The following is a 24985-nucleotide window of genomic DNA, read 5'->3' as shown; positions in this document are numbered from 1 at the left end:
AGTGTAATTAATTCCTGTGATAAAAGCTGAATTTTCAGCATCATTACTCCAGTCTTCAGTGTCACATGATCCTTCAGAAATCATTCTAATATGCTGATTTTCTGCTCAAGAAAAATGATTATCAATGTTGAAATCAGCTGTGCTTCTTGATATTTTTAGGAAAATATGATACATTTTACTTTTCAGGATTCTTTGGTGAACAGAAAGTTAAAAAGAACAACATTTCGATCAGATCACAATGTGTCTTTAACACTCCATTTACACTTGCTTTCAGCACTGTCCACTTGTGATTTCAATTAGTTGAGATGGATGTCAATAAAATATCTAAACTTGGTCTATGAGGCAGAGAGCTCTGTTTCTCTGATATGTGGTTGAGAGATAAGTGAAGGGAACAGTGCAGAACTGTACATAATGTGTTGTGAGTGTTTCCATGCGTGTTTGAAATGGGAAATGAGGAGTGGATGAGCACAATCAGAGAGAAAGCAAACAGCGTCCAGCGCTCGCCACGCTCTCACTGCTAGCAGATAATGGAGGATAAAACAACTTGCAAATGCAAATCGGCATCATTAAGAACAGCAGGTGCAGACAGGAAACACACGGGACTAAATGCTCTAACTGTTCTCTGTGCGTACACTAATTGAGCTTCACCAACACACAAGGGCTGCACAATTATTAGAGATAATTCTTTTTCATTTGATTCACTTTTGCATCAAGTGTGAAAACTAATAAAGGGTGAAACTATTTCTACCGACAGCAGAACAAGGATATATCCTTACAAAATATATTTTCATTTGAAATAAAAAAGTTCTTGTTTTTTATATCCTTCTTACTTAATGTTTCTAGTTTTAAGCATGAATCTAATTAAAATGTATTATATTATACAATATAATATTATATTACTTATATATAATATATATTTACATAATATATAATATTATATTAAAATAATAATACTATAATATGTTTAAAAACACTTAAAATATCCAGTGTTTTAAGGATGAAAATGACATTTTTAGTTTTAGTGTTTTTTTTCAATCATGATTTGAAATCATGATCAAGAAAGAAAGAAAGAAAGAAAGACAAATAAAAAAAATAAAAAAATAAAGGAATTAATTAAACAAACAGTGGTTCAAATCCCAATCATGAAAAAAAACCCCGAATCAATTCTATCATTTAATCAATCAGTCAAACAAATTTTCCCCAAACCATGCAGCCAAAGATCTCACATTCCATTCTGGCAGTGAAACAGTTAAACATGGTTTATGGGTTTTCCACCGCAAACACAATGATGAAACCGGACTCCTCTGTGGTTAAATTACGGTGTCACTGAAGCACTAAAGTTTCGTTTTCTCACAGGAAGGTTCTTTTATGCTACACTACAGCTGAAGAATTTCTCTGGGAGACAATAGAAGGAGAATTTGGGAAAGCCTTCATAAAGAGCTTAGCATGAGCCCTGCAACGAGAGAATATGCCCAAATGAGGCGAGGGAGACTCCCTGGAGGGCCCACGGTCTGTCACTCGATGTGTGAGAACGTGCACCAGAGGAACACCTCGTCCTGCTGGAGGAGCTGCCTTTGTTGCTGTTTGTTTTCTGTTGGGAAGGTGCATTGTAGGAAGGACTAGGTACAAGGACTAGGGTCACAGCAGGGTCGCAATTATGCACCGCAGGCCTTTGTGTGACATGAAGGTCTGGTAATAGACCCCAGTGGGAATAAACCAACACCAGCTGCAGCAAGATACACCTTCATGTTCTGAAGGAATCGTCCATTCCAGGTCACTGCCAAAGGGGAAGGAGGGTTTGAGACAGATACTATTGTGTACTATTGTATCATGCTGGTGTAGTGGTTCAGAAAAAAAAAATCACAAATGAGATCTCTAACAGCTCAACTGTTTCTCCTTGGCAGCAATGAGACTAAATGAAGCAAATAAAGACTTCTGAATAGCCTTCTGCTTTTAATGCTGAACAGTAAGCAGTGCTTATATTGTTTATTAAAATTATAAATTTTTATTAATTGAAATAAAGCCGAAATAAAATAAAACATACATATTAGATTAGATGAGAAACCTAAACATTTAAATGAATGAATAAATAGTACATACATATTAGTATAATATGTTATTTTAGAAATGTTCAAATAAGTTGAAATTCTAAAATGACTAAACAGACTAAAATAAAAAAAACTAAATAAATAAATATTAAATAAAATATAATAAAAATTACAATATATATATATAATAAAATGACTAACTTAAACTAAAACTTTAATTCATTTTAAAATTAGAACTGAAACTATATTAGGTAGAAGATAAATATCTATTAAAAACTATTATAGTATTAAAAAAATACTAAAATAACATTGGTAACCAAAATTCTGAGATCTCAATATGAGTGCAAACCTTTCTGATCAAATTCTCCCTCAAACTAATTATCATAAATATGATAAAGAACTATTTTAAGCAACATCAACAAGCTAATTAAAAAAAAAAAAAGAAAACACTTTTTTATTATCCCCACAATGTAACTTCATTAACGCTGTATAATTTATTGCAAAGCATGACTGATTTGACTAGATTATTGACATTACTTCTAACTAAAATGAGAACATATAAAAGCAGTTTTGTTTTATATTTTTTTAAGAAAATGTGAGTGGTGTTTGTCTATGCAAAACCCAATGCTACAATGCCAGGGCATTCTGGGTGGTTGCCAGGTCCTCACTCAGGTGTCCTCAGTGTTGTTTAGTTCAGTGTTATGAGGTTGCTAGGGTGTTGTGGGTGGATGCTTAATGCCCCAATTCAATGCCCCGAGTCTCTGATATCCTGGTCCCCTAGATAAGGCTCAGGTCCCTCCTTTAGTGTCAATCTGTGGGGGGGGGGGAGGTTTGCCTGCCTTAGCAAGCAACACTAAAAATAAAGAAGTTTCATGCCCTGCAGCAATGCAAATGCACAGACTTTGCCAACAACATCGGCCAAAGTGCTCTAAAAACTAAGCGCATTGAAGAACTGAACAGAAGCCGGGCTTTGAATCTGGGTTTCACACGTCAGTTTGAGTTTATTTAGTGGCATAAACTCCACACGGAAAGGTCGCTAAACGTCACGCTCTCAGGAGACTTTTCGTATCCAACCCGAACACTTGTTTCAAGGCCTTTGTTGAATCTGACGGCTGAAGAAAACATGTCATACCTCCGTTTGTGTGCTAGAAAGGAAGAATAATAAAGGAAAGCCCTTGAAACTCAATCACCCTTATTAATTCTCCAATAACAGGGCGACACAAATAGCCACGCAGACAACGCCGCACATTTTTGACCGGCTCACAGCGATGACGCCAGCAGTCATTTTCCCACAGTCATTTAACACTCAGATATTTAATTAAAGCATGCAAGGAGCTGGAAACAGAATTCAGACTGGCTCACCTCTGACAAATTAGTCGGGGGAAATATTACGCCACATTACGTGACCCAAACGCTGCTGCGATTATTCGCTGGAATTTGTGAAATTGCAGATTACTCCCTTCACCCTGTAATCCCTGAAGGCTGGAATCACACAGACCTGACAGGCTGTCAGTCAGAGAGAATTAGCCACGGAGACGACGCCGTCCCGACATGCCCCACCGTCTCGCTCGCAAACGGTCGCCCGCTCGTGGAAGCTCATTGCCAAGGCAACTCCCAGGAAAACACATCAGAGGGAACAGGGGCGACCCGTCTTCACCCGCTGGAGGAAATCAAATGAAAGACAACATTCTCTCTGTCTGATTCCATCCCTGTCTTACCTGATAACTTCATCACCTCGGGGAGATTATCAAAAACAGCCAGACTGAACATATTACGCTCTGTAAAACAGACGATGAGCACTGTGTCAGTACATATCGCCGTTGCCAAGTGCAAACACACGACTGCACTGCACGTTAGTCTCTTTCTTAAGAGCTAAACTGACAAGTGAGGATTCAACCACCTAGTTGTTTAGACAGATTGACTGTCTCCATCATATTTTGCAGTCTCAATTAGGAATGGGTGGTGTGATCAAATCAGTTCTTTTTGAGGTAAAGTCAAACCAAAAATATTGTATGTATTACATAACATGCCTTATTACTTTATTTAGTTATTACTAAATAACAAATGTTACATTATCAAATATATTTTATTTTATATTGTATTTGTAATTTGAATAACATCATTAAATTGTCTAGCCAAAATAGTATGTATATATTTTTAAAGAAATTAATACCTTTATTCAGCAAGGATGCATTAAATTGATAAAAAAAAATGTGACGGTAAATACATTTAAAATGTTACACATATTCTCAAATAAATCCTATTTTTTCAAACGTTCTGTTCATTAAAGAATCCTGAAAAAAATGTATTGCACAACTGTTTTCTACACTGATAATAATCAGAAATGTTTCTTGAGCAGCAAATCAGCATATTAGAATGATTTCTGAAGGATCATGTGACACTGAAGACTGGAGTAATGATGCTGAAAATTCAGCTTTGATCACAGGAATAGGCTAAATTACATTTATAAATATATTTAAATAGAAAACTGTTATTTTAATTGCAATAATATTTCACAGTTTTACCAGTACCTGAAATCAAATAAATTCAGCTTTGGAAAGCACAAGAAATGTCTTTCAAAATGTTTCCAAAACTTTTGAACTATAGCAGATTCTCTTGCACCTTAAATAGTGTCAAATCACCCAGACGTAGACTGTATAAAATGCAGACAGAAATCTGTCGCGCTACCCAGAATGCCTTTGCAGTGCGGTTCAGGTGTGTTGACTGAAGCATAATGAAGTGGCCCATTCAGTCGGACATGTGTCACAATGACCTGCCCGCCCAGCTCTGGAGTGTGTGTGTCGGGACGGGATGCTTCCACACTGGGGCTTTTTGTTCTCCGAGTGTTACTGTGACGAGGTCTTTGGCTCAGTGTACCTGCTGGGTTCTCAGACATTTCTGGAGGCGAATGAAAAAAAGAGTCACATTCACCTGTAACGCAGACAGACAGAGGGAAGGATTTGCTCAGGGGAAGACAGAAGGATCTTTATGGGTTGCGAGTGTCGGTGAGAGTGTCTCATGCTGCCAGGCTCTGCTGAATTTAAAAGACGTGAGACAATGTGACATTAGGCCCTGAGGATATTGTCTAATGTTTCTAGGTTGTGAATTTCTGGGATAAACGCTGCACAGAATCAAACTATGCACCAAAAAACCATTGTAATTTTAACAGTACAAGATGGTAAAAATGGTCAAAACTTGTTTTCGGTTGGTTAATGTTAAGTTCCCTTACTATATTCAGATCTACAGGGACACCTGATGTAATTTTACAGTGAAATACCATTAACTGTACAATTTTCAGAAGTGAAAAAGTCATGTTTGTTTAAAAAGGTAAATCTACATTAATTTTAAAGAAATTAATTTTACATTTAAAAAATGTAATTGAAATTCACAGAATTCAGCTTATGTTTGATGATTTTTCATTAAATAGCAATCCAGGCTCATTGAAAATACGTACCTCTAAATACATTTCTGCAACACCGTAATTACGTACCTTACTGCACGTTTCGAGGCAGTTTCAAAGTGAAACATCCAGTGAGTGGCGCTAAAACATGGGTTCAATTCGTGACCCTGGCAGGTTTTTGTTTCGTTGACATAGGCATGTATTGCTGTGTTTTTATTACGTTGCTTCAGGTACATATTGCAGTGGTTCCTAATTCAAATATCCGGTCAGTGTCACTAAATGTTAATGCTCTATCGTATTGAAAATATCCCCTACACCATAGGTCACTAACAGGCGGACCGCGGTCCGGGTCCGGACCCAGAAGCCGTCCCATCTGGACCCGGACCTACATATCTAGCTTCTATTTCAACTGGCGCAGCTTTTGTAGTCTTTACGGTAGCGGACTCCGGTCCGAGTCCGTGAAGGCTTGTGACATAATGAAATAAATACCAAACGCTAATTTCTAGTACATCAAATTTATATCTAGCAGATCAAGGTCAGCTCTAGAGCCGTTTGGGTGCGCTCGTGCGTGCAGTGATGAGAGCAGAGAGCTGCCCGCTGCACGCAGACGGATGAAACTTTCAGTGGGTGAAAAGCAATGGCATTTTCAAAAATTAGGAAAGTTGACGGGTCCTTAAAAATCTTAAATGTTACAAGAAAGTCTTAATTATGATTTCAGGAGGTGTTAAATGTGGGGACTGAAAGACAAGAATTGCGCTATTCTTTGAATAAATATGAGCGCTGCACGTTTCAAAGTCATCTGCTTCACTGCTTTGTGGAGTCTGTCTGTTGGGCTTTGTGTACTGCCATTCCCAAAGCGCCACCTGCTGGAAGAGAATGATTTTCCATTTTCAATCAGCCCGTACAGTCTGCTGTTGTCAAAGGCCAATGTGAAAATCAATCCATGTTTTTAAGCAAACACGCAGAGTTGTAAATGTGAACTGGTGGATCAACAAGAAGATGTGTTATAAAATGTAAACAATTAAGGCAGTAAAATATATTTATATGTTATTTAATTAATATAATACTTGATTGTTTTTGTGAAAACCTGCATCTGAACAGTAAATCGTGCTTTTTACAGTCATTTAATTTTTTATTTATTTTAATTTTTTTGTGCAGGTCTTAAAAAAAAAAGGTCTTTAAAAGTCTTGAATTTAAGCTTAAATATCCTGCAGATACCCTGGCCTGGCAAAAACCATTGATTGTTTTTTATATATAATTGTTCGGACCTCGGCTGGTGGGGAGGGTTCATTACTGGACCTCGAGCCGTTTTAGTTGAAGACCCCTGCCCTACACCAAACCCAACCCTAAACCTAGTGTTAACAAATGCAAAACTGGTATAAAAATGGATTTGTTGATGTTTTATAAACTGTAAATATCACTGATTTTTTTTTATAAATCAAAAGTATAAACAATTTTAACAATTTCTCAAACTTTGCTTAAACAATTCTCATTAAATCCTCCCAAGACCAAATGACTTGAGCTACTATTCAAATTCATTTCAGCTCTATAGCTCTGTATGACAACTATTGATTTGTAATTCTTTTAGGGATTTTAGGAGAAACAACTGAGATGAAGTCACTGAACTAACATGAGCTAAATTATGGCACTATTGTCATTACTGATCATGCAATTTCCCCATTGATCTCTGTGAAGATGCTTTGACTCTTTTGAATCTGTATTGTAAAAAGTTATATAGAAATAAAGGTGGCTTGACTTTAAATAAAACAAATATGAGACACCATTAAGTCTCTTGAGCAATGAATGAGCAATCACTGAACAATAAACTGTTCCTCCAGGCTCATTTGAACAAATATATCTGTTTTTCAGATATTTTATCAGCTGCGAGTCTGAACTACAACAACAAATTCCTCACCCACAATGCCGCTCAGCTGCACAGAGTCTGTCTCCTCTCTCATTCGCACATACACACGTTCTCTCGGTCTGGACTGACAGGTGGTCCTGCAGATCATTTACAGCTTCGGGAGTTTTCACTGGTCGTGTCTGCGAATGAATGCTTCAGACATGCAACAATGCTGGTGCACATGAGCCGGAATACACATGCTAATCCTACAGTCCTTCACTTATTCACACGCACCAAAATTAACAATCCCCAAGAGCTAAATATGAGTAAATATTGGTTACTGTTAGTTAATAAAATGGATCTTTAGGACTTGACTGTTACACTGTTATTTCACAAGTGATGGAATCAGATCTGCTTGTTTTGACACTATAGTCAATGCAAAGCACACGTACATGACATTGGTTGTACTAGAAATTATGCCAATATCCAAAAATGTATGTAGTAAAACATAAGTGAAATATTTCTTACATCACCAACGCAATGTGTTGAGTTTTTGACAAATGCTTTTTAACTGAGAAACAGGCCAATTAGCACATGATGCTGTGATGTTTTGATGATATAAATTTGTCACAAACATGAAAGGGAATTGAAATAAATAAATAAATGCACTGACATTAAACAGATGTAAGAAATTACTGCACTGCAAAAGAAAAAAAGAAATTAATGATTACAAAGTTCCAGTCTGTCTCTGCTGAAATCTTAAAATTTCTCAATTAAATTTAGTTTGACATAGTTGACATACTGACATTAATATTAATAAAAATGATATAGACATATTTAAAAAATAAAATCGAAATAAACAAAAACTAATAAAAGACAAAAACACATGACAAAATTACTAAAACTTTAAAGAAAACCAAAAAGGAAAATCCCCAAATAAAAACTGTAACAGTATCTATTAAAAAAAAAAAAAAAAAAATATATATATATATATATATATATATATATATATATATATATATATATATATATCTATCATGTGTGTGATCTCAATGACACTAAATGCGCAGCCTTTCTTTTTCAGTTTCGTTATATAAACTTGCAAAGCACATCTACACATTATCCAAGTGAAGCTAAATTCACATTGTGAGTCTTTAGACCACCATGCAAAGCTCTTATAGAGTTTAACAGCTGGACCCCGAACAGGAGCAATATTAAACGGTGGAGATTTCATTTCTTCAGGGAGGAGAAACCTCCTGCCCCTTGTTAAATAATACTGCTATCGTCTCTAAGCAGAGTTTCTCGGGTAGGACATGCACGCCTCATCAAGGACCCCATCCCCACCGGACCGGACACGGGACGAGATCACATCCTCCAGCTACTGCTGTTTTAATTAACACTACATGAACTCCTCTCCACCTGGGAGGAAGAGAGCGACCAAAACAAACAGAACACACCTCTCTCCTCCCCTCGTTCGGCTGACATTTCCTCACGCAGCCTCTCATCTCCTCTTTAATCAAGGAGCAGTCATGATCCCCCTTGGGGAAATTGAACGCTTTTAATAAAATCTTCCTCCTGGCAGATAAAAACAGATTGCATGGGGATGAACGGAGGAGAGGAGAGGAAAAAGAGGTGAGGGGGGTAAGTAGGGATTCAGGAGAAGGACAGAGCTGGGATATATTAAATGGAGCGAGGTCTCACACCTGTCTGTAATCAACTACCACTGCGTGGACTGCAGAAACCTGTGCTTCATACACTACATCTATAGCATCACAGGGTTTTTTCTTCCAAGCTGTGAGTTTGCATTCAAAATCTAATGTGATAATCTAAAAATATTCAGCTAAATATTAGATATTAGATACATCTTGCATACAAAAACAAACATACAGCATGAACAGTGATTCATGAGCAATTTACTTTTGTGAACTGGTTCATTTGAAAGAACACATCATATGACTCACTGTCAGATCATCAGTGTCACATAACTGGGTTTCTAAAAGCAAATTATGAACCAGTAAACAAAAAATAAATAAATAAATGAATACATACATACAGAAATGTGGCAGTGTTTAATTAAAACTAAAACCATTTTAAAAAGTTCATTACTTTACATATTAACTGAAATAAAATAAAAAATAATACAATAAAATATATTATTATTTTATTTTAGCTACCTGCCAAGGCAACATTTATCATGTTCTTTTAGTAGTTTAGTTATAAAATTAACTAAAACCAAATAAAGTGTAAACTTAGTAAAAACTACAGTATATAGACATAAAAAACACACAACAAGATTATTAAAGCATTTAACTGAATGAAATGAAAACAGAAAAAAAAAAACTTATTTAAAACATTAACAACAACGATACTAAAATAAAATAACACTTTTAGCATTAGCTTTGGGATATTCCATTCATTTTAGTGAATCAGTATGGTTCAATGAACCAGTGATTTGAGAGAGTCATCAGGATTTCCCAAAACCATGACTTTTTGTTGTATTATAATATTTATTAGTGAAATAAGTCTTTACTATAAATAAGATCCATAAATAACATTAATATAGCAATCTCTATTTTGTAAAAAAAAAAAAGAAATGGAGTTGTATAGATAAAACCTTTATTGTTAAATGTGGTGCAGGGACAATTTTTTAGTGATGACTCAAATCAGGGATTCGTTTTTTTTTTAACAAAAAAAAAAAGGTTAAAATAAATAATGTGTCTGTGAATCATCATTACTGTACGAATGTGATGAGAAACGTTTCACCACTATTAAGGATCAGGGTGTACAAGCCCCTCAGGAGGACCTGAAGGAAACATGTTCCACATTGAGCGGAGCAGAAGCTCGCTGTCTCCTGTCTAACAGCACATCATAAAGTGTCGGTGACAGTGATGTAGGCGTCTGGAGAGAGTGATGTCAGAGGACGTGGCCTCGTCCTGCTCTCCTCGCCCCGAAAATTGCTTCTGTCAATCCTGCCACCATCGCCGCGGTGACCTTCTTTCCGTTTCATCAAGGATAATTAGTTAGCAGAATTTATTTGCATTGTTAATTCCTTCCCCTCAACTATCTGTCTCACACATAAACACACATGCACACATGCACACATGCACACACGCTCACACACACACACACACACACACACACAGTATCTCAGTAACTAATAAGCCTTTAATAGCTGCTGTTTGAAGCTTGCTCTTTGAAGCATCTTCCCAGGAGCTTTGCAGAAGTCAGCAGACTCCATCTGAGGCTGGTGGTTGGTGCTGTCTGTGACTGAGTCACAAAGTCTCAGCACTGGAGAAACAGAGACAGTGTTTGTCTGTCTATATCTATTTCTGCATGATTTTATTACACACTTCAGTGTTCATCATTGGGCACTTTTCAAGCTTTTCCTTTTTTTTTTTATTAAAGGATCAATGACAGGAGGTGCTTAACCTTCAGGAAATGTTGATTATCAACCTCAAGAGATTATCAGCCTCTTTTTTCTAGTAAATTGTATTAAATAAACATTCAAATTAATAATTAATAAAATCACACACACACACACCAGAAAATAAAAGTCATAAAGGTATAAAAGCTGTTACTGGGGTAGAAAATCTGTCACACAAAATGTACACCTTTGTACCATATTTACACCTAAAAGTACCAAACTGGTCTCAAAGAATTCCGTGTAATGACCATGGACACTTAACTCAGAATCTGTGGTGGCATCACGGAATCGCTGAAAATTCCGTGATGGGCTCACAGAAGTGATACCAATGTAAGTCAGTGACAGGCATCAGCCGTAGTCCACGCACGGATCCACTGGTTCAACATCAGCGCTGCCTCAATTGACGTGTGGACCACGTAAAAAGAGTGACTCCGATGCAGTTATATTTGTATATAAATTTATACTTTCACTGGAGCACCTAACCCACCCCTACCCTAAACCTACCCACTTCTGAACAATATAAAACACACACAGGCAAATATAAGTGCAGTCACGGGTATTTATTGCAAAAACTGTCCATAAGCAAGCAGTATAAAAGCATTACAAACAAGTCGTGTTGCATTCCAAGTCTTCTGAAGCCATACAAAGTCTTTATGCGAAGAAGAGAGTAAAACACAAGGTTTTAATCGCTGAAAATGATCCCGCTCCGTTAACGCGCTCACATCTCATTCAAAAAGATAATCCCGTCCCGCAGCATGACGCAATCGGTCACGAGACATACAAGAGCCAATAGCCTGTCACAACAGCATGACGCAATCGATCACGAGACACGCAAGAGCCAATGGCATTTCACAACTAAAGCTGACGTAAAGCTTCTTCTGGCGGCATTTTTTGAATTTACGCACAGAGACTGCAGCACATAGCGGACAGAGACGCCGATCGCGTCTATTCCTCTCACAAATCAATCGTTTTGCCTCGGAAGACTTAGAACATTAATACTTTTTGAATAAATTATGACGGTAGTTGTGTCTGTCTGTTATATCTTCTGTTTTATTGACAAATAAAGGGGCAGGGGTTGGGTTACGTGCTCATAAATGTGTAATATAAATAAAACTGTTGTGGCTGTTTAAATTGAAAAATCACACCCCAACATATATGCAATAATGGCAATATTGTTACCCAATATATAATTTAATTATGATGATAAAATTCCCAGTATCGCGTCGGCATATTGACGCTAAGAGTTTCCTATTTAAAGCAACGGAGGACCCTGCAAGTCGAATGAATACGCTAAAGGGGTACCTTGAACATCAAAAAGCGATGCCAAAGGGGTCCTGACCAAGCTTCAATATGTGACGAGTTGGGAGTGAGAACGTGTTGGTGACATTTACATTGGTATCACTTCTGTGAGCCCATCACGGAATTTTCGAAGATTCCGTGATGCCACCACAGATTCTAGTTAAGGGTCCGTGGTTATTTTAAGTTGTTTATTACGTGGTCAGTGCCTGTTCATAAGTGACAGATTTCTTTACTATCCAACTTTACATCATTATGATGGACTCCGAAATAGACTGCTGAGGCTGAGGATGCCATATGAAATTAAAACCAATTTAAATATATAAATTAACTGACTATATATGAAAGAAGAAGAAAAAAATCTGCCCCGTCATTTAAGCAAACTTGGATTTTTCAATTCACTAATTAAGGCCTTTTTGATACCCAATAAAGACCCTATAAAGTTACCCTCTAACATTAGTCATTATAATTAGAATTACAGCGTCAAAATAAAGAGAATATACAGAGCAATGTGATCAAACTGCATGTTATAAGAAAATCAGCAGAACACCACTGAACATCTGAACAAACAGCCAATCAGACATCAGGCACACTGACAGCTTTGTTTCATCTGTTCATCAAGAAATAATCAAATGTGTTTCTTCGAGCGCATGTCTTTGCAACTAAGCAACAGCATTTCTTGTCAAATGTCAATCTGATATGCCTTACAAAGTCAACTGCCACAGTGGCTGACAGATGAGCAAAATTACTCTCATCTGCTGAGGAGAGTCTTAATTACATATTCATGTTTTGCCCACAAAAAAAAGAAAAGAAAAAAAAATGCCTAAAAGTTTCCTACTGTCACAAACATTTACCAACTTGCAGGGTGGAGCAATTCATTTAATTTGCAGAGTATTTCTACCTAATGTTGATCTTTAGAACAGCTGTCTGAGATTCTGAATGGGAATGTGGTTTGTGCAACATTAGCAGCACGCTATTAGCTGTTTGATAACAGTCAAGTCAAAGGCATATCAGTTAGCATTACGTGTCCAGCATTGTAGAGATCGATATATAAAATGCATTACCATTCTGATACATAGACTTGTAGATGTGACTGTATAACTCACTCTTCCTCTTCTTCTTAAGAATCAGTCTCTGGTTTAAACATATATGCCTTAATGAATCCAGTATTGCCATTTGGGTGTGAACTAATTTGCATATTTATGGTTACACATATACTAAATGAGGTAAGGGTGTAGAGTTATATTCAAGCCACTTTAAGGCATGAAGACATTATTTTCACAGGAAAATTTGTTTAAATATGCCATTTTGAATATCAAAGATGAGTTTTAAGGGAAAAAATGATTGACTGCAGGGGAATTTACGTGACAACTAAAGCATTTGATATCTGAGTTATCTCAAGTTAAATCTAGTAATCAGGTTTGAGCAAATTGCTGCTTTTTTTTACTGTGCATGCGATGAGAAAATGGAGCAGTTAGTCCTAAGCTGCTGCGATTGACTGGAGGTGGGGTCTAATTTGAATATTAATGATTCCTTGTATACTAAATGAGGTAAGGGTGTAGACTTTTCCAAGGGGGAAACATGTTTAGATATGTAATTTTAATTATCAAAGATGAGTTTCAAGGGATAATGACAATTAATGACTTGAGGGGGACTTAAAGTTATTCTAATACTTGATTTTAAATTGTAATACCTAATTGCAACAATAGTGTTTTTATTTATTTAGTTGTTTTTTTATTTTATTTTATTTTTTACAGTGCATGCAATGTAATTGGTTTCGTTTGGATTGGGATGTTTGGCTGACCTGAAAGGAAAGAAGTGATACAGTCTCCAATTCTTCCTTAGTCTGTCTGGGGAAATTCAAAACAAGATGCAAAATTTCCTTGACACAAATTAGGACATCTATAAACAAACTACAATAATAAATGAACAAATACTTTTCAATGTCAGCGGTATGTAGGGAAAAAGAAAAAATATCTGGTAAATAAGTTGTTATTATTGAAATAAGAAATCCAGCAGCTTTAATTACTTCTTTATCAGGCCCCGGCATCCCTGCGGAGCTGTGTGTGTGTGTGTGTGTGTGTGCATGGCCTGTTTGCTGTAAGATAAACTGCAGTTTCTCTTGGCTAATAGCTGCAGCATACAAATGTGTCTGAAACTCCAAACACATCGGCTCTCCTGTGGCATGCCTTGAGACAGGACAAAACCACACACACCCATTAAACAGGTTATATAACCGCACAAATCTTCTGACAGATCAGCCAGTACCTAAAATACACTTTGAAAAAAATGCCACATTCATTAGAATCAGGAAAGGAATATAATCACAATGCTCTTAATGCAGCTTAATGTCTGCACTGCAAAACACAGATTCTTCATCCTTCGTGCTTTCAAAAACTGTTGCAGAACATTAGCCATGATGTTATTTTTATGTAACGGTATAATAACAGAGCGAGACGAAGCACGTCGGCAGGTATGCATCCTTGAACAGAGTGCAGAAGAACAGAAAAGATCGAGCAATGAGAGAGAAAGAGAGAGAGATAAAGAAAGCCTCAGGGCTGACGGCAACACACTGTCTAATGATGAGCTTTAGTGGCGACGTGCAGCGTTAACTACCCAGCATGCTTAGCTGCATGCTTCTCCTTTGCTCCTTATATAACACGCTATGTTACCAAGTACACTTGTTCTGTGATGATCTCCATGTGCTCGAGGCCATCTCTGGTTAACACCCTCTCTACATTGTAAATTATCAGAAGACACCACAAGTAAGTCACTGAAAAAGCCTGTGGAATTTCAAAGGACTCCTATAGAGTTTCCTTCACTTTGTGCTCATGAACAGTGGGCAGTGCTGTAGCGTGTAATGTGTGTTTGAAAGCCTTGATGTGTTTTTACAGTCGCTGCAGTAACAGGATCTCCCTACAGTAACCAGGTAATCAAATACACAGAAGAGAGGGGACCAGGGCTCTCAAGTTATAGCAAAAGTTTGGAGTGAGATTAGGGGAGGGGCCACACAAAGGGGAGGAGCAAGTCAAATATTTGCAGCACCCAAGTTTTTACTAGCAGTTCAATTTTACCTATTGTTCATAATTGACCAGCACAAATAGAAATTATAACATCTGCACTGTAAAAAATTATTTCGCAGTTTAGTTGTTTCAATTAATGTTTTTAAGTTGACTCAACTTGCAGTTTATTAGTTTGTACATTCAGTTCAATTCAAATTTTAATAACTTAAAATTTTACATTTTCACTGTCTCAACTAGTTCGTATGTTGACAAAACTAGCCATTTGCCTCCTCAACTTAAAAAAAATGTGTTGAATCAATTTAATAACGATATCACGTCACTTATCACGAGATCACGTGAAGACTTGCAGAATGAAGACGTTGGTCAGCCATCTTGATGAGCTTCTCCACAGAGCTTGAAAATGTTTTCAAACCAGCACTTTTGGTAAGTAACTATTTGTATTTATTGGTTTAACATGTACAATTACGTATGCTGTCTACGAATAGTACAAGTATGGTTCAAAGCATCGCATTTTGTAGTTAAATGGATACCAGCGTTAGTTTCGCGACACTCGTCTTAAGCCTCAAAATACACGCGGTTCCACAGTATTTTTCATATAATTATTAAACTAAATATTCTCCCATGCTGTACTGAGCTGAACTTATCTGGAGAATATACTGTTTGGTATGTATTATTTGAGCCCAGTGCTGCATTAGAGACCGTTCAAACAGAGCACGAGACGGAGCGCGACGCACAACTGTGTGGATTTAAAATGGCGGGAATTTAAAAAAAATGACCTTATGAACGATTAAAATTAGGGGAAATAAACAAGATTACTGCTTGAACTGTCATTTTTCTGCACGTTGTATGTGAAACGAATGAGCACCTCTCAGAGTTCGTTTGGTTCCATAATCTTGGTTCAGATGAGGTTCTAACGGTACAAACACTTCTTTCAGTTAAAGTATAGAAGTGCCTCACCGGAACCCATGGCAACGCTGCGTGAATATACGATCGGTTAAAAAATTGAAGGTTTGAAAAGTAATAATGGCATATCTTATATAAAAAGCCCTGTGATAAGGATAATCACAAATGTGTAAAATTAGCTTTTCTGATGTTTTGTTCTAATTTCCTGTGTTATGTAATTTAAAAGCCTTTTCTGGATTGTAAAATATGGTTTTGGTAATTGAAACGTAAACTAGCAATGACATTTGACTTTCTCTGTCAAGATTATTTATTTTTATTTATAGTGTTGTTTTAACATGTTTCTGTATTTTCAATGTTCATGATATTCTGGAATGACTAAAGATCAGCACAGAATTCTTGTGGATGGACCTCAGCGAGTCCTTCTGCAGTTGTATCCAGACACAATGGGAATGACTGTCACATTGTAGAGCTTGGACAAATTGTAAATACATTTATTTACTTTATAAGTGCACGTATTTATTTATATAGTCTGTGACTGTTAATATTGTAAGGCATATTTTAACGCTTCCCTTTGTTTTTATCAAAGCACACAGGTTCTCAAGAGGAATTCATCAAGGACAAGTCTGTTGGCATTATAGTTGTTGTGGGTGACCAAAATGAGCACCATCAATCTGCAGTGATGTGGTCCCGGTAATAGAAGAATAAATCTTGTTTATCTGCAGTTGTAACACGTAAGTTTTCAATATAGTACACAGCACTTACTGTATGTCATGATACACAATGTCACAATACTAAAATAAAGCCAACATAGTGTTAAAGGGATAGTTCACCCTAAAATGAAAATTTGCAAGGTGTAGGTGTCTTTTTTTTTTCCCTTCAGTAGAACATTTTTGGCTGAAATTGTGGTACTTGGTGATTCATAAAATTTTATTTTTAATGTCATTTTACATTAGATTTGATTAATTTTAGTTTTTTTTTGCAATTCTGTCATTTCTATATTCTGTATGTGGCAGGAAACTTTTTAAACCCAGAGTAACTGAAATGTAATTTTATAGGGGATTCATGTTTAAAGGTTATTTCACAGTTAAAGGGATAGCTCACCCCAAAATAAAAATTATCTTTAATTACTCGTCCTCATGTTGTTCCAAACCTATAAGACCTTCAAGATCTTAAAGGTAGTAAAGATATCGTTAAAATAGGTGCACACCAAAAGTGCTAGTGTTAAAGCACCCTTATATTCTTGAAATATAAATATAGTCTGATACGCCTAGCCATGCTCATGTAATTTGCAACTATTTTTTATTTTTTATAAAAAATGTTATTGCTGCTTGTTGTTATTGAATATTTTTAACAGAATGTATTACTGTAGTTGAAGTAATGTACAGTAGTATTCTATATTGATAAAATTTTTATAATTGTATGTAAAGAATATCTTCTTTTTTGTTGTTTTTTTCAGCCATCTCATGAATTGAGGTGACATGGGCATCTTGATTGTGACTGAGGAAGAGCAATGGGAGGTGCTTCCAAAATAAACCAATGACGTTGCTATCATTTTGGAAGAGCGTCTTGTCGCCATCGATATCTGTAACGTCCTGAAAGCATTTGTGCTCCTGATGGGTCTTCTTTACATCATTAATACTTTGCATGAACATTGGTGGGAGTAGCTGTTCTTCACGTGTTTACGGGCTACGAAACATGCTACTCTGCAAAAAGTAGGCTTTTTGGTTGGTTTTTGCACTTTGTTCAACTCACATTTTTTGCCATGTTATGGCATCTCTTTTTAAAATTTTGAATGCACTTTGATGCATGTTCTGACTTATATTGAAATGGAAAACTTCAGAATTACTCACCTGTTCTTTTGATTAAATGTGCATAAGTGAAAAGAATATTTAATGCAATTGTTCCAAAGAAATTAAATGTCAGTGTTCATCTATGTTTTTTAAAGATAGGATGTTTTAATTCTCAACACAGTAATGCTAAGTAGGATACTGCCAATTTTGAAATCAAATAAAATAGCATTCTGCATGTTCTTCAATGTCCATGAGCCATTTTTCTGAAGTACTGTTAGAAAATAGAAACTTGTTGTGCGGGCAAATTACATAGTTCAGCCAGTTGAATGAACTTAACATTACAAGTAAGATGAACTATTCTCGAAAAAGTTACCTGGCTGCCTTAAAATAATAAGTTAACTCAACAAGATGCTTAGTTTAGCCAATTTTTAATTAGTTTGCACAACTTATAATTATAAGTTTATTCAACAAAATGCTTAGTTTAAACAACTAAACGTTTGTTGGTCTGACTAATTTTATGTTGTTTCAACTTGGATTTAGGTTAGCACAACTGTCTTGTCTTGTTGGGTTAGCAAAAAACTTTGGTTGGACATAGTATAAAGTTGATTCAGCTTCACCTTTGTTCACCCAACTATTAATTATGGGTTTAAGGAACTCCAACATATGTTTAAACAACAAAAGTTTTTTAGCTTATTTAACACAAAATTTTAAGGCAGCCAGGTTACAAATTATTTTAAGTTGAATCAACTTGTTATTTTTACAGTGTACTAACCCTGAGCATGCACGTCAAGCTGTGTGTGTGTGAGAGAGAGAGAGAGAGAGAGAGAGAGAGACAGACAGACAGACAGACAGAGAGAGTACACATTTCAGCCTATGAATGTTTTTTTGTTTGTTTGTTGTACATCTTGATGCCTTGATGACAGGGTAGAGGACTCCCACATAAAGCACTGTCATGATAGATAATAGCGTTCCATCCAGAGCCAAACTGTTTCTAGTTTTGGTTTTGTTCAAACCCACCATGGAAAACACACTGCATCTGAATTTGAGTGGGGAAGCCACAGTGCTTTATATGGAAGCCCCCTACCCCTGTCATCAAGGCATCAAGATGTACAACAAACAAACAAAAACATTCATAGGCTGAAATGTGTACTCTCTGTATCTCTTTCTCTCTCTCTCTCTCTCTCACACACACACACACACACAGCTTGACATGTTTGGGGCCAAATTTCTTTGTTTTATATATTTAAAAAAGTATCAAAAATTTGTTTTATTTAGATGAATTTGTCTGTCTTCTATCAGATTTACCGACTGCTATAACATCTCTAGTACTTTCCTTTCAGGAAGCCAAAGCTAAGTTAAAGCTTCTGGTTGTAAAGCAGTTGGAGAGTTTTTATGACGGCATCAGTAATACTTTAGCACAAATTTGGCTATATATTCCCCAACATCAGCTCTCACCATCTTTTCACAGGTAAGTGATTTCATCCACAAATCTTAAAATTTAAAAAAAAAAAAAAACGAAGGGGTTACCTGCTACAGCATTCATCGGATCTTTCTCTTCCAACTTACACTTCATGTGCGCGCGCATCCATGTTGCTTAGTAACGAACGCGCTTGCAGCAGAATCGCGTAATTTAAATGGAAACAACATCATCCTAATTTCTGATTGGCTGGTAGGTGGCATTTAACTCTGTATAACTCGAGACAGCTATGAACTCGGCAGAGAACTTACCTCCGTATTCCCTCGTCTATTGTATATATAGCGGGACAAGTTATCCCTTCTCAGCATGAGAAATACAAGGTGTGGCGTGAGAGTGTGTGAACTGGTTGAAATGCGTGTCTCACGGTGAATGCGTGAGACTTGAGAGCCCTGGAGGGGACTGAATCTCTTTGTGCCTGATTCACACAGCCAGTGACCGCTAACAGAGTTATCAAGGAACTAAATGTACAATTCTGGGTTTTTTCTTTTCTGAAAGTAAAGACAGTGGACCAGCAGCGTTTGCAACAGTCTTGATAAAAAAAAGTGTTAAAATATTTATTACACACTTTAAAACTGATTTTTCCTCATATATACACACACTACTGTTCAAAATATTTGATGTCAGTAAGATACTTTTATTTAGCAAGGATGCATTAAAATCACAACTGAGCTTTACATTTACTTTATTTACAAGCTAAATCTTGGTCATTGATAATGTAAACATCCGTCATTGATACAATTCTACAAATCACTCAGATTAGTGACTATGTTTCTGACGACTTGATTTACACATAAAATAAAACTATTATTTTGACATTTACAATTGTGGACTCTTGCCTGACAGTAAGTAAATAAGACAATAAATCTCGGATGTGCTTCTGCTGTTGAAATTAATATGTATTCAACTTCTCTGAATGAATCTACTGAACAGAACACACGGGCTGTTTCTCAATATGCGTTCTTCAGCGATCTTGCGTCCTTGTGTTCTCGCTCTACGTCCATCATTAACCGTCGAAGTTCAGTTCCAATTCTCAAGTACGCAAGAACAGAGGACGCATGAAAGTGCCCAGATGTGTTCTTGATATCGAGGATGCATTGAGTGCAGACTTCAGAGAATCGAGCCGTTAGAAATCTCAGAAGACACTGCGGGCGGCCGGTGTACGGAAGCCTGCTTTAAACTCGCTCTCGCAAATACTTGACGGCTCTTGAAAGTAAAAATGTATCGTTTTGTTTTGCTTAATTTTAATAAAGATATAAGACCTGGAGAAAGTCTGCAGTATTTTTTATTGGCATATTAAAATTAATCTTAACATTAACTTCTTGTAAAATAAAACGATATACAATTATATGAAAATAATATCTATAATAGAAATGTTTTAATAAGTTATGATATTTGTTTGTAATGTTATGTTATATTTATTGTTCATTGGCCACTGCTTATGCTGTGACTATGTGGTCAGTTAAGCGAGAACGCAGCACATCTCAATTCTCATAAGGGTGCGTTCTGTGTTCTCGCGTCCTTCCGAGTTCGTTCTTCCAAGGAAGCTTGGCAAGACCGGTCTCCACGAGAACACATGGAGATTTCTTTGCGTTCTTGGAATTGAGAAACAGTCACGGACAGGTGGACGGTCAGGTCAGAGGTCAGGACTACACCATGGCACCACACTGGCGCCTCTGAAACAGACGTTCTTTTCTGGCATGCAGAAATTAGACACTATATGTGCAACGGTTTAAATGTCATCTCATATAACAGTCATGTGGCACGTGGGTTTCTCACACTAAGAAATCCTGAATATTCTCATTGCAAAACTAATCAGGTACTTCGAGTCACATTTTCTGTGCTCATTTGGGGGATTTAAATGTGTAAACTATAGGCAAAAGACTGAATAATCAAACATGCACAAGGCGTGAATGATGTGTGAACCAATGCAATGTCGTTTTGAATGCAGGTGTTATTTGTTTTACTACAGTAATTCATTTAACATGTTAGACTGTTTATATTTCACTGCAGGCAATGAGGTAGTTAGTTTACCGGTCGAGCGGCCAGGACATGGTCAATTTCTAGGCTATTCCGTCTCAGTTATACAGTTTAACAATTGAACGAATACATGGCTAACTGCCTCCATAATAAAGTGCTTCTGTGCCAGACCGATTCCACCTCAGCAGGGCAAATTACTAGTCCTGTTGTGGTTACTTCACACACTGCTGTATCGCTAAGCTGGCACAGAAATGAACCAATGCCCCTCTAAGCCTTGTACTCCCTTTCATATCGCCGTGTCTTTGAACTTCCATTTCTACTTTCTTATTCGCTCAAAGGACTGAAACAAGGGTTTCAAAAGAGCAAAGGATGATCATAACAATACCATCCAGCCATGTAGAATGACCTCGAATAAAAGATAGCAAAGACTAAGAGCAAGACAAGCATAATTTGTAAATAACCCTGAACCAGCCTTTCACCTTCAGCATAAACATTTACATCTACAGAAAAAGTAATCAGAGCAGAACGCAGAGCAGAGTTCAAAACGACATATTATGGGTCAGGAAGCTGCCAAGTACACGTCTGGGTCACATTTAACTCCAAACTATATTGCAAAAAAAAAAAAGTTTATTTTATTTAAATTATGAAGAATTTTTAGTTAAGTGTCAGCATTTGTTGCACAGCTTTTACGCATATTTAATAGCAATAAAAAAAAAAAAATTAAGATACACTATATAAGTAACATGAAATGAAAAAAATTAAATAAAGTAAAATAAAATAAACATTTGTGTGCATGAAAATTTTGGGTGCAGATCTGCTACAAAAATTGGTAATTGTCCAAAAAAAAGTACTTTGTTATTTTGATTGTGGTATTTAACATGGCCAGAACATGTTTCCGTGAGTTTCAACTGTACTGTCTGCAACACTCTGGCCTGAGGGTCTAAACATACGTGAGATTGTACGTTTGTAGGAAAGCAGTTTCTACTGTTCAAAGCAGTCTGGAGGATTTTAAAGGATCTCTTTCTGCATTTAGTGACACCATCGCTTTGAGCGTAAAACAGCTTAGCTGCGGTCTGTGGTATGAGATCATACCTCACACATACTGAGAGAAATTAAACCAAATTGAAGCTCTTTTTTAAATTTATGACCATGGCTGAAATGCTCAACATTTTGAGAATTTAAAATTACTGACCAATGTAAATACAAAATGTCCTCTCAGGGGTCAAGTGCTTGGACGGCCTAAAACCTGATGAAGAAAATCCATCATACACACACATATGCCTATAACTCAGTTTCAATTCACCATCATTGACATCTGTCACATGTCTCCAGATTAACAAGACATATTAAATTGGTAACCATTTAAGAAGCATGACATGCTCACAAGCAATAAGATTTTAACTAGAATTTATGATCCAATAAAACATGAATTAAATTCAGGCTCTATCGTCACTGCCATACGGAAATCCATTAGGCAACATAATGATTAATCATAAATATTTTAATATAACAGGAATATTGCATATTCATAAAGAAGATTTCTGCATCTCTTTCACTATCACATGTGCTATCATTGTTTAAAATCTGTATTACTTTATTTTTTTCTGTGGAACCAGGGTTATTACCATTAATTAAAACTAAAACTTTAAATAAAATGAAAATTAAAACAGAAAATATTCAATGACAGCTGAAACATTCTTCAAGATATCTTCTGTTTTACAGAAGAAAGTCAGTCATTCAGACTTGAGAATGAGTAAATTATTACAGAAATGATTTCATTTTTGGCTGAGCTCTCACTTTAATGCAAATACTCTGTCAGAAAGTTCATGCTTTGATGAAGCCTTAGATGTGAGGAAGACTGATTGAAAGAGCATACATAGCTCTTCATCCAAAGAAAATTCTAATGTGCAAACTTTTTCATTTAAATAATACATGGTGTGTGTAGAAGTAGAGTAAAAGAAATGCTATCTTTGAGCTCCGGCACGCATTTCCTCTGTATATTTAGTCCCAACATCAAGTGAAATGAGAAGTGTTCCTCTTTTGTATCACCTCCAGTGTCAATTATTCAAACGCCGGTCTCAGACCAATTTAAGGTGGAGAAGAGAATTGAAATGCTTAGAGGAAAAGATTACAAACATTCTACATTTCTGTGCCTCTCATCTGGATCAAACAACATCCACACTAACACAGAGAGATTACAGCGGCGAGGAAGACACAGATTCAGTGTGGCAGTTTAATGAGAATGCGGTGAAGGTTAGCTTGACATTCTGAACTTCAAAGAAAACAAACAAATAAACAACTGAATTAATGAGCCATATCAGTTACATGTCTGTACCATGGTAACATGTTTGTTGTGGATATGGCTTTTTTAAAAATGCACTGTGAAGTACATTTACTGCATTTTATTGCAATGGTATATGAATATTACACTCATGCAGTATCATGGTAGCCTATATTGTATAACTACCAAATTTCAAACTGATACATAACATTACCATGGTACCTTCCAGTACTTTATAAAGAGTAGTAACCAGCTGGAAAGAGAACATCTGCAGAAGACGGGATATATGAATGTCTGTGCTCATTCAAATGTAAAGGTCATTGAACACTGAGTCTGAAATTTCTGTATGCGTATTTTAGTATTTGTAATCCTAAAAATTCGTCACACACAGAAACCTTGCACACTGAGTCCGATGCGTATTAATTAATCCGTTGTGAAAAAATTCGCAAAACAGTAGCCTACTAAATGGAGTCTTCAAGCATTGAGGATGATTTTGTTGTCCTCTCGCTTCTTAAAAAAGAAGAAAAAGAAAGGAAATATTGGATCCATCCAATCCTGAGATATGGAGAGGACGGAGAGTTCCCCCTCCTTATTAAGGAGCAGCGGGATTGTCACGGGCTATTCAAAGTTTACTTCAGGATGTCAGTGGCTCAGTTTGATGCTTTGCTAGCGATACTAGAGCCACATATTAAAAAGAAGACCACCAATTTCTGTGAATTCAGTGTGCAAGGATCTAAGTGCTTTGTGCTGCGAGACGAAGTGGATGAACTTGACAATCGCCATTCTGGATTTTGGCATTCGCTTGTACAGTGGCTCTGAACTGTCAAAACACCTCTCAAAATGCTTGCTACGGATGCGAAAAACTGAAAAAATCTAACCCGATCCAAATTTTTTTATGACGGCCGAAAATTTCGGAGGCAGTGTGTAAACGTGATTGACATAAATTGAGGTCGTATTTATTTTTTTACGTGCAAAAATTTTGGACGAAAATTTCAATGCAATGACCTTAATGCTGATTATTTATGCATATTCTTTACTCAGCAGCATGTGCATGTGTGTTCGTGCACGTATAGGACTGACTACTATTAAAAAGTCCTCCTCATACAGAGCTGGTGAGTGCTCTTCATCATTCATATTTCATTACGCTGCACATTCTGATCGCAGACATCATTCACCAACTCTTCCCTCCAGCATCAGGTGCACCTTCTGTCTGTTCTCCCGTCTGGCTCTTTCTTTCTCTGATGCACTGGGCTTATAATCGCTCTGTAGTGTGGATACAACAACAGTGATTTCACATAACGTAATGCCATATGTGCAAATGATGGGTTTTAACCAACCAGCAAACACATACACTCTAGGGCTGGATGATGCATGGAATATTCATGACATATTTGGAACGTTTTTGCTGACTGGGAGCACTGTGTCCTCGTGTGGCCTTTTTCAATATAGGCAAGTAAATACTAATATTTACTACACAGTGTTATATATGTAGTGGCACATATAAACAAAGATAGATAGACAGA

General features: G+C 36.6%; 1 protein-coding gene across 15 annotated transcripts in view; it reads right to left on the bottom strand.

Annotated features, from left to right (window-relative positions):
* The window catches only part of ptprfa (protein tyrosine phosphatase receptor type Fa), a 272540-nt gene that overhangs the window by 107467 nt on the left and 140088 nt on the right, over positions 1-24985 (bottom strand). The gene's annotated exons all lie outside the window — the stretch shown is intronic.

This window comes from Onychostoma macrolepis, chromosome 06 (assembly GCF_012432095.1).
Source record: "Onychostoma macrolepis isolate SWU-2019 chromosome 06, ASM1243209v1, whole genome shotgun sequence".
NCBI classification, from domain to species: Eukaryota; Metazoa; Chordata; class Actinopteri; order Cypriniformes; family Cyprinidae; genus Onychostoma; species Onychostoma macrolepis.
This window is presented reverse-complemented; position numbering and strand designations above follow the sequence as displayed.